This window comes from Gallinula chloropus, assembly GCF_964237585.1.
Source record: "Gallinula chloropus genome assembly, chromosome: 11".
Lineage (NCBI taxonomy): Eukaryota > Metazoa > Chordata > Aves > Gruiformes > Rallidae > Gallinula > Gallinula chloropus.
The window spans coordinates 10881319-10891675 of NC_140096.1; positions in this window are offsets into that span (position 1 = coordinate 10881319).

Here is a 10357-nt window from a genome sequence, read left to right on the forward strand (position 1 = left end):
TCACTGACTTGAAAAGGCTTCAGGTCACCAGCTCATGGCACTTTCCCTCAGCTGCTCCTGGCCTGGGGTGAAATTCTGGCTCCCACAAAGTCACCGTCAGACTCTTGGTTGACTCTACTGAGGTCACGGTGTCCAGCTGTGCTCAGTGATGGACAGGAAAGGCAGAAACATCATGAGTCCAACCTTGGAGCGCTCACGTACCCACATCACGCTCACAACTCAATCATCTGGTCCAAAACTCGTGCCATTCAAATGTTCCAGCATAACATTTCTGGGAAAACCAAGCTGCTCACATCTAATTCCAATACACCCAAGTATTGTAAACCCAGGTGATTTTTATTGTCTTTTCAGATTTCAGACTGGTATAAATATGGGGGGGGTTGTTTTTTCTCTAACTATAAAGCTAGTTTGAGTGAATCATGCAACAGTAGCTATTTTCATTTCCAAATGATCATAGATTTTAAATACAAATACAGCTTCGTAATTATTTTTTTAAAAACTTTGGACAGCTTCTCTCTTCTCTAACCCCAGGCTTTTCCTTTTAGCTCCTTTTGGTGCTTGGTTATTTCAACACTGTTTCCTCTTACACCTCTGCTTTTTACCTGTGGGGGAAAAAAAAAAATCAGTGATTGTTTTCTTGACTTTCCAAAAAAATAATCCATATGAGATGTCAGTTTTGATGAACAATTCAGTATAACATCCCTTCTACTTGGTGGAAGTGGCATCCAAACCATCTCAGGATCCTTCACGCATCCCACCCTTTACCATGCTGGATTCTCCACCATGCAGTCCTATTCCCTTTGCACTTTAGCCAAAAAAGAAAGAAAAAAATAAGGCTGGAAATATATTTCCTAGAGGAAAATATTTAAAAACCATACATTTATTACTTGCCAGCTGCATTTTGCTATGTCTTGTGGATCTTGTGTAGCCAAAGTCACTATCATCTCAGACACATTAAAATAGTTATCTAAGCATTTCATACTAACCAATGTGCAACTTAACTTGCTTCTTGCCTGCCACACAATGCTGCTTGGCCTTCTGTGTATACAGCCAGGGTGACAGGACAAAACCCTTCCAGATTTCCACTTCCCCTGCCTGCAGCTTGCCTGCCAGCTTGGGGGCGGCAACGGTACGGGTGGAACATCTCAGGAGCCCTTTGAGTTTAAGAAATAATTTTTTAATTATAGGTTTGGGCATTCAGCAATGCTGCTTTTCAGACCTATAATACCCAAATCTATGTGACTTCAGTTCAGTAAGGGCTCAGTTCCTATTCTCATGCAGATATTAGGACTTGGTATGTACTGTCAGGGGGGCTGGACTAGATGAGCTTTTGAGGTCCCTTGCAACTCCTAATGCTCTGTGATTCGGTGATCCGGACACTCAAGCCTCTAAGGCCTTGCTAAGACCAAAAGACTCAAGTGTCCCCACGACTGATATCACATGTGCTACTTCTTTAGGGACATCCCTACATGCTTGCCATGGCACCACAGCCAGCGATAGGGTTGGGAGCACAAGGAACACAGGCTCAGGTAAATTTTGCCTTCAAATCATAATAAATACCATGTTTTAAATTCCACTTTTTGAATTTCACCTTCTGAGAAACTACACAGGACAGAAACACCGGAGTTACAATAGGAAATATTCATAAATTGATCCTCTGGAATTTACATGGTTAGAAACTTTCTGTATATGCTTTTACCTATCCCACATCATTCCTTAAAAGAACCACAATTTTTGGTTGAGTCTCACAGAACAACCTACAACACAAGTAAAACAGATATTCTGAGGGCATGCTTTTAATTTTACATGTTTAGTTTACCTTTTCTAGCCTAACCCAGGAGGTGTCATGGTGCTGTGGGCAGAGAACAGTCATCTTCCCCAACACCATGTTAATCTTGATGTTTGCAGGGTAGCAATGTTTACCCTGAAGAGCAGGAGAGAGATGGTATGGATGTTCAGCATCACATCCTGGCTGATGCTGGACCAAACATATTCATTGGGGCATCTGAAGGATGCAGGACGAGTGAGAAAATGGAAAAGAAGAATGAAGAAAAAGGAGAAGGTGCCTGAATAAGGAATGTCGTAATTAAGAAGAGCCAAGTTAACTGGAGACCGGTTTAACGAGTATAGAAGAGTTTTACATCTCAGGAGGGAGCAATACTCTTACAACCTTAGACAGGGCCCGAGGCCCCAGTCAGTGAGGAGCTCACGTGCTTTGGTCCCATCGCAGACAATTGGAGTTAAGCACATGTTTAAGTACGTGGCTGAGCAGGGATGGTTTGCGAGATCTCTATAAAAGCACAACCTTCCATTCTCCCAAACCATATGGGTTTGACTTCCCATATGGAGTGACAAAATAAAAATATATTCTAAAAATAGGTCTCAAAAAAATGCACTGGCTGAAGGCTGCTTCCTGTGCTACAATTTGATTAGCCTTGTGTTTTATTTCTTCAGCAGCGATTTCAATTTATCTCTGATTTGGAGCATGAAAAGCTGCTTTTATAGTTGTAAGCAGAGGAGAAAAAGGCATCCGGGAAGCAAATATAGAGAGCTCTTCTGGCTTTATAGGAGCTGCAGGAACAAGTAAAATGATTTTAGAGCGGCAGCAAACAAAGTGATGTTGGGAGATGATCTATCTTTGCAATCTGTATTTAAGTTCCCTGTCAGCCCCTCCGCGAGTGCAGAGCATTACATATTCTGCGCAGATCCAAAGTAACCTAAAGGAGCCAAAAATTGTCAGTGCAGAAATCCCCTCTGTGGAAGGGATCTCTGCCAGCACGGCTCCCACCCCGCTCGGCGCGGCGGCCGCACGCGGCTCCCTGACAGCTCCTTCTGTCCACCGCGATGCAAGGAGCCGGAGGAGCCGCTCCCTTGGTGTCTCGACGTTGATGGATGGTATCGCATGCAAACATTCCCATTTGGGCTCTGCTCTAAGGTGGCTTCTTAGAAATAATAAACTTTTTTCCCTTTTTTCTTTTTTTCTTTTTTTTCCCCAAGAAAAAAACACACTGGGAATTTTTAATTCCTTCCCACTTCAGCTGGATCAGGGAGCAATCCACCCCCTAAGTGCCGGAGGAGATGCTGGTGGTATCTAAGACCTGATACCGCTGGCTTTGGAGGAGGGGAAGGAGGGAAGGTCAGTCTTGGTGGGAGTCTCCTACCATCAAGTTCTTACTTGAGGACTTAAGACATCAGTCTTGCAGCTGGGCTATACAGGAATTGTGTTCCCCCCCCCCTTGGTGCTGGAGGACAACTGGGGACTGGCATCACAGCACTAACATGAGGTATCAGGTCAGCATCCCTCAACTGCCAAGGGATCTTGACAACAAAGGGATGACTAGCACTACACTGGCCATGAGATTTTTCTATGCTTGGCTTGAGACTGGTTCAACTAGGACCCTCAAGAAGGAGCCTTCCTTTGAGATCTGCTAACAAGTTCCTATGACTCTAGAAGTTCCCCAAGGACACCTGGGCTTTGCCACTCTCTGGCTCAGGTTGCTGCCTTAGGCTTAAAATGGATTTAACACCCACCCCTGTGCCAATGTCAACACACGCATCTGCAACTGACATTTATTTTGCTGGGCTGTACCAGTCTGCCCAAACCAGACCATCCCTGTCACCTCTGAGAACCAAAGTTGAGGTAGCTCCTGGGGTTGGAGACGTATCTTCCCCAGTATTTGTGTCCTTTGCCAAAATATGTAAACAGATAGCTAGATAGCAGACAGGCAGATAAGTAACAACATTCACATTCAGCTTCCCAGGATGATGGAGTAAGCCATGTCTTGCTTTCCCAGCACTACACTACTCCCACACCCACGAGTCTGCTTGTTTATATGCGAATAATAAGCATGGATTTCCTGCAGGCTTCTGACACTGCTTCAGTAACACACGCTCCGGAAGGCTTTCCATCCTGTTCCTGGGGTAATATTTGCTGCTGTGGTTCCAAAAGCGAAATAAAACCAAGAAAAATTATGTTTGCAAGAGCACCAGAGGGACAGAGAGAGCAGAGCAACCCCTGCCTCCATCTAGCCCAGAGAGAATGAACCAGCAGTGAAGGACCAACCCCTGCACCAGCTGTTTTCACCAGCTGGGTACCTGGAGCAAGAAAAACCAGCTAGAGCAACGGCCAGGACCCTGCGCTGGGCACCAGGCAGGTTCTCAGGTGCTCATCTCCAAGCCCCAGCCCCAGCATCCATGGCAGTTCGAAACAGTCAGTTTTAGGGTGGGGTTTGGGGTTTTTAGTTTTCTCTCTCTGATCAATTAAAGCTTTAGCAATGACTTTTCCAGTCTGGGCAGCAGCTCTAGATTTACCCTTAAAAGAGATTATAATATCTAAGAAATACTAAAAGTGAAAGAGGAAAATAAAAGATATCTGGAGTGGGAAGAAGCTGAGCTGCAAAAGCTTCGGAAGAGAAAGGATTAGAAGGCAGCCTTTCTCTAAAGAATTTGTATAGAGAAAAAAAAAACCCAACCAAACCACTTTGGAAACAATTATTTACAAGGTTCAAAGTACTTGGGTACCCTTTGCTTGGGTAAGATAAGGGGCAACAAATAACATCCCTAGTCACGAGCAGTTAGCCCAATTACTTCTGTCAGCAAAACTAATTTTACCAAAAAAAATACATTTCTTCTAGGAAGAATACTCCTCTTGCTTCAAATTCCTTTTTACATTGCTAATAGGTCTCTTAGCAGTAGATTATAAGTGCCTCTTAAGCCAGGAACAGGCGGATCGCCCTGAGTGCAGCCAGCGGTCTCTTCTCTGGTAAAAAAAAACACCCCCATGATTGAAGCAGAGGAGAATTTCGCCTGAGGATGTTCGCTGCAGGTGTTTGGTCCCATGTCTGCAACCTGCACCGCTACAGAAGCCGTTAACAAATAGGATACACCACCAATCTAGGGTTATTCTGACCCATTTACCTCACCTTCTATATGAAATGAGAGGGTGTTCTCGGGGCTGTGTGCCCAGAGAGTAGAAAAGAGCCTGACAGGTTGTATAAGACCCATGAATCTTAAAGGTTTGTTCCAAATGGTCAAGGAAAAACAAAAAATCCCTGAAACATCCAAAACCTGGCACCTGTTGAGCCAGGGAAACCCATCAAGGCAATGTAAATTGTGAAGAATTTATCTCCAGTAAGTCTGCCCTGCATTGCTTTGCATGGAAAAGAGTCAGGAACAACGTGCCTCAGGGAGCTGCAGGGGAAATCAATGCAGCATCTTGATCTGCACATGGAAACCCTCCCACATGCCAAGAAAATATTTGGGTGGTTAAGAAAGAGGATCAGCTCCCAGCTTTGGGTATCATGGGCAATTCCCTGACGGATTTGTGAGTAAAGAACGAAGATTAGAGGTGTCTGCGGCCAGTCTGGCCATGGTAAGAAAGCATCTGACAACGTTACAAATCTAAATCCTGCACCCAGAAAAGGGGCTGAATTCTTTAAATCAAGTTATTCCATTTTAATTCCTCATTTTCTTCATTTTTTTTAAATTATATTTTTATTGTTGTTCCAAAGGCTTTGTGGCAATTCATGTCAGAGAGGTAGGTAAATGTTTCCCTGTGCTGTGTGGAAGATGATGTCAGGCAGTGATGGAAGTGAAATACTGACTCTGTATAACTGTTTGTACCTCAGATAGAATTGACTCATTTTCTGAGATTATAGAAAATGCATTCTGTGATTATATACGTCCCTGGAGGCCTCGTGGAGGTGAGATTATGCATCTCACAACGTTATTTTACCAGGGGAAAAAAAAAATGGACTAAGTAAATAAAAAATCGGTAGGATGTGACTTCATCATGCACTGCTGACATCTGCTTATATGATTTAAAGGATGTTACTATGAATATCGTAGTCGCTAATGCAAATGATGAAGAAATCAGAGGTCAATCATATAATAATAAATATTAGCATAGGTTTCCCAAGGCCAGAAACGGCTGCAGTGGTAATTGGAATTATGATTTTACTCTTGAATTATGTGATGCTGAAAACACTCCGGTCGTGGCCACGTTCCTGGAACTGCTCCCTTAAAGCCAAGTGGATACACTCTCCGATCTCTCTTATGCCAAGAAGTAATGTCACCTCTTCATGAGGTTTATTTTACTTTCAGGTAGGCACCCACCTCACCCCGGGTTGCTGGGTGAGAGGGGTGCACGGAGCTGGGCGTACAGGGTCCCTACTGCTCGGGGTGCTGGGCTGAGGACACAGCACCCGTCCTTCCAGGTCAGAGACCTCGAGGCCAGCTAGAAGAAGAGGTGCACCTCTATGAAGCATCATAACTGTGCTGCAGGCAATGAAGTGAGCATCAAACCTCGTCCTCAGCTGCCAGCCTCTTCCCTCCTAAGCACCAGAACAAAGTGCTCTCAAACAGCATGATAGTCGATATGTTAAATTTGATGAAAGACTGCTCCAAACAACATGGTCTGAATTGACAAAATGCCTGGAACTCACCTCACTACTTACGGCACTGCTGAATTACCCTGGACACACAGAGGAGACCGAAAAAAGTGGCTGTGGTTTCAGCATGAGTCATTTAGGAGTCATCTGACAACACCTTGTGTGGCAAAATAATCACCCCAGCCAGGAGGGTACTGCAGAGCAAACAGTTTCTCCGGAGGATGAGGGGCTGATAGTCACTTTGGAGTACCAAGTGTCATTCTTTACCTGCTTCCCCCAGCTCTGTGCACCACTTTGTGCACTGAAGGCTGCAGGAATTTGTCTGAAAGACGGAAAATATCTTAAGTCCCAGGAGCTGCTGGGTGATTAGTGTGTTACCTGGGGATTCCTGCCAACCGCTGCATACGGTGCGCTTTGGAAATGCTGCTAAATCACATTTTTACAGGGCAGGAGGGGAGGTGGGGAGGGGGGAACACCCACAAAATAATCCTGTAATGCTTTCTGAATATCACTGGGCTGTTTTTAATGCTTATAACTCCTCACGGATGGGAAGCTCATAGCTGAGGAGTCATGTTGGAGCTGGCGTCTGATGCTGAAACACGCCGTGTGAAGAGCCCCGGGTACGCCACGAGTGTTTTAGTGCAGTTACACAAAAGTCTAAAATTAGGTCATAAATTATATAATCTTGCAAGGAAACAACAAATTTAATGACTATGCCAAACCAGAGATAAAAGCCGCGGAAGGAAATAGCATCTTTCTCATTAAATATTAAGGCTCAGTTCCTTCAAACATTTTCCAGTGATGAACTCCGTGGGAGTTTGGCATCTGTATTTGTGTGTATTCTATAGAATATGCTTATACATCATAAACAAGTGCTGAATGTGATTTATGGAGCACACACACATAGTAAGTATATTTATAATGCATAAATATATTCCATCAGGAGCAGAGAAGGTGATTAGTGACAGTTTCCTAAGAGGTTTAATCAGATATTGTGATGGCTTATTTCCACTGCTGCTCTGAAAGGGGTTTTTCATCACAGGGCACTGAGAAATGGCAGGTAGAGGCATCTCTTTTCCACACTTACAGTTACAGCAGGTACCACAGACTTGGGAGCCCAGCTCTGCGCATCCTCCATTGGGGTGAAGAAACCTGTGAAAGAAGAAATGATTACCAGTTTGACAATTCCCTGCAACCTGTGAATCGCTCCCCTCCTGCTACCATGCCCTGGATTTTGTTCTAACCTCACCCACAACAAACCTGATCCAATCTATTAAAAATAACCCAGGTGTGATGTCTTGTATGTATTCCCTCAGAAATGTTACGAGCTTCCCTGGGGACCGATGGCCAGTGCTGTTGTCCTCAGTACATTAACAAGAGGGAATGAGAACCTCTGGTGGGATAAGCCAGATAGCACCCCCGTCCTTTCCATTGCTGAAGCCTCTCTGATAACCACATCCCTTTTCTCAAAGGGTTGAGTCATTTGTGGAGTGACTGTATAATCCCTGAGCTGAAGGCTGGGAAAACCACTGTTGATCCCCTTGGCAAATCCTTATCCTAAAAAAGCATGAAGAAAGAGCACCAAGTAATTTCAATTCCATAAAATATATTAAATGCAGCACACAGGTATGTAAATGGGAAACTCCATAACTGTAATTTGCCCATTTGGAGCCTGATCTAAAGGCTATAAAAGTTAATTTGGAATCTTTTCATTGATTTTAATGGCCTTTAGATCGAGCCCACATTATTCGCTGCATATCGTGTTTGTTTCAGTGCAATAGCAAATTGATCTAAACCAGGAATTACGTGGATTACAACACAGACACATCCACTCCTTATTGTCCATAGGCAAAGCTTGTAAAATTTACTGGCTTCAGCAACACAAGGAAAATCTAAATATCAAAAGAAAGTCCCAAGTAATGATTACACTCTTAAAAAGTGATATAAAAAAAGAACCCAAGGAGGCTTTCTTTCCATTGTATACTAATACAGCCTAAATGTATTTTAAGCATCATGAAATCCAAATGGAATTTCTCACAATTCCTCATTTCTGACTGCAGCAGTTCAACAAAAAAAATTATATGCAAATGATTCAAAAGCTCTTGAAGAAGAAACAGCATTTTTTTTCTAATTTGAGGAGAAGAAAGGGAAAAAAAAAAAACCCACCACCAAGCAACCTCGTTTCAACCCAAGCTCAGCAAGGGATAACAGCATTACAGTCGCTGCACAGAGAATTTAGCCACTCATAATTCTAAATCCTTCTCAAACGCTTTATTGCTATAAGGTGGCTAATACCAGCCTCTACACAACAGGGCTCCCATAGCATTAACCATGAGAGATAGGCTTCCAGAAAGAAACTATAGCAAAGTAATTGTAAATCTCTAATGATGCATAAAACCAAGCTGAATTGGTCCTGAATTCTCAGCATAAAAGAAATGAACCATCAGAAGAACCAATTCTGGTGGCAGTATAACATACCCCAGTGTGGAAACTGTTTATGGTGTTTGCTGCAGTGGAAATATTCCTACTAATATGCAAGCAATACGAATTCATTAAAAACGTCCGAATGCTGCAACTCCTCACGATGCCATGTGAGACACCAAAAACAAACCATCAGCCAAAAGAAAACCTCATCTGTACCAAAACTATTCACTGCCTGCATCAGTCGCAGCCAGTTGTTTGGATGATGACTTCAGTGGGTGGGTTCTACATGTTTCTAAACGCATCTCACAAGACTTTGGGGATGATGCTGAGCTCCATGGCTGAGCTCCACAGGATCCGTGGAGCTCTGCCCCACCAAGACTGCGTTTCCCCAGGTGCTCAGCTGGGCCTGGACTGACTGGCAGGAGACTGGTCATCCCCCTCTCTTGCTTTGCTCAAGACAAGAGCTGTGCTGGACCTTCAGCAGTGGCCTTCAAGGGCACGGAGCTGCAGCTGTGCACTGGTGGGATAGGGCTGTCTCTGCCATTGTACCAACGTAAAGCCAAAACCTCCCATTTGCTTAGAAAGTTTATCCAATTCCCACTGGACAAGCACCCAAGCATCCATAATTAATGATACCATTGAATTAATTAACGATGCAGTCCACAAACTCTAACAGGGAACCCAGCTCATTCCAGAAACCTCAGTGCACAAACCTAGACCTCCACCCACTAATCCATCACCATCCAGAGGCAACTTGCTCCAGAAGCAGATTGGATTGATTATCTGAGAGACCTGAAATCACTTACTCATGCACAAACAAGGCACAGGAGGCACAGAGGGGACCCACATTTCCCAGTGCAGCCTTACCCAGAAGCTTCAGCATGGACATAAACACCATATCTTTTGAGACGAGAAGCCAGTCTTACTTTTGCGTCAAGAAGATCTCTGGCTTCTTTTTTAGACACTGTCAAGAGGTATCGCATGGGTTGATGTTTTTCTAGTGCCGGGGCATCTGTCCACTGCGAACTAGATTGACAAGGCTGGAACTGTTGGGTTTGTTTGTTTTATCATTTCACAACTCTGAGAGCCAGACATCTGAAAGCTCAGCTACATCATTGCACAGTGTCAAAATCAACGAAGGCACAGATTTGAAATCTGCATACGTGGACAAAAATAGGGCGTATCTGAAATTAATTAAAATTTCTAGGCACTACCTAAAGAAAAACATTTATCCATAATAAGCAGGCACTAATGCATGTCCCATTTAGCACAAGGGTTTTAGTGCAGTTACAGACTTTAAGTCTTGTATGTGGGACTCGAAGGCTCAGGAATGACTTTTCATTTTAAAAAAGCATCTTAAAGAATTCTTTTCTAAAAAAAACCCAAGGAAAGATCGGTGATTTAAAGATAAAATGAAGTTAAAAGCAAGGGACTCATTGGGGCTTTCTATGCTTGTGGCTACAGCTATTAACATCACGTACTACATGTGCAGTATAAAACATAACATAACTATGTATACACACTATAGCCTTATCTATAACCCC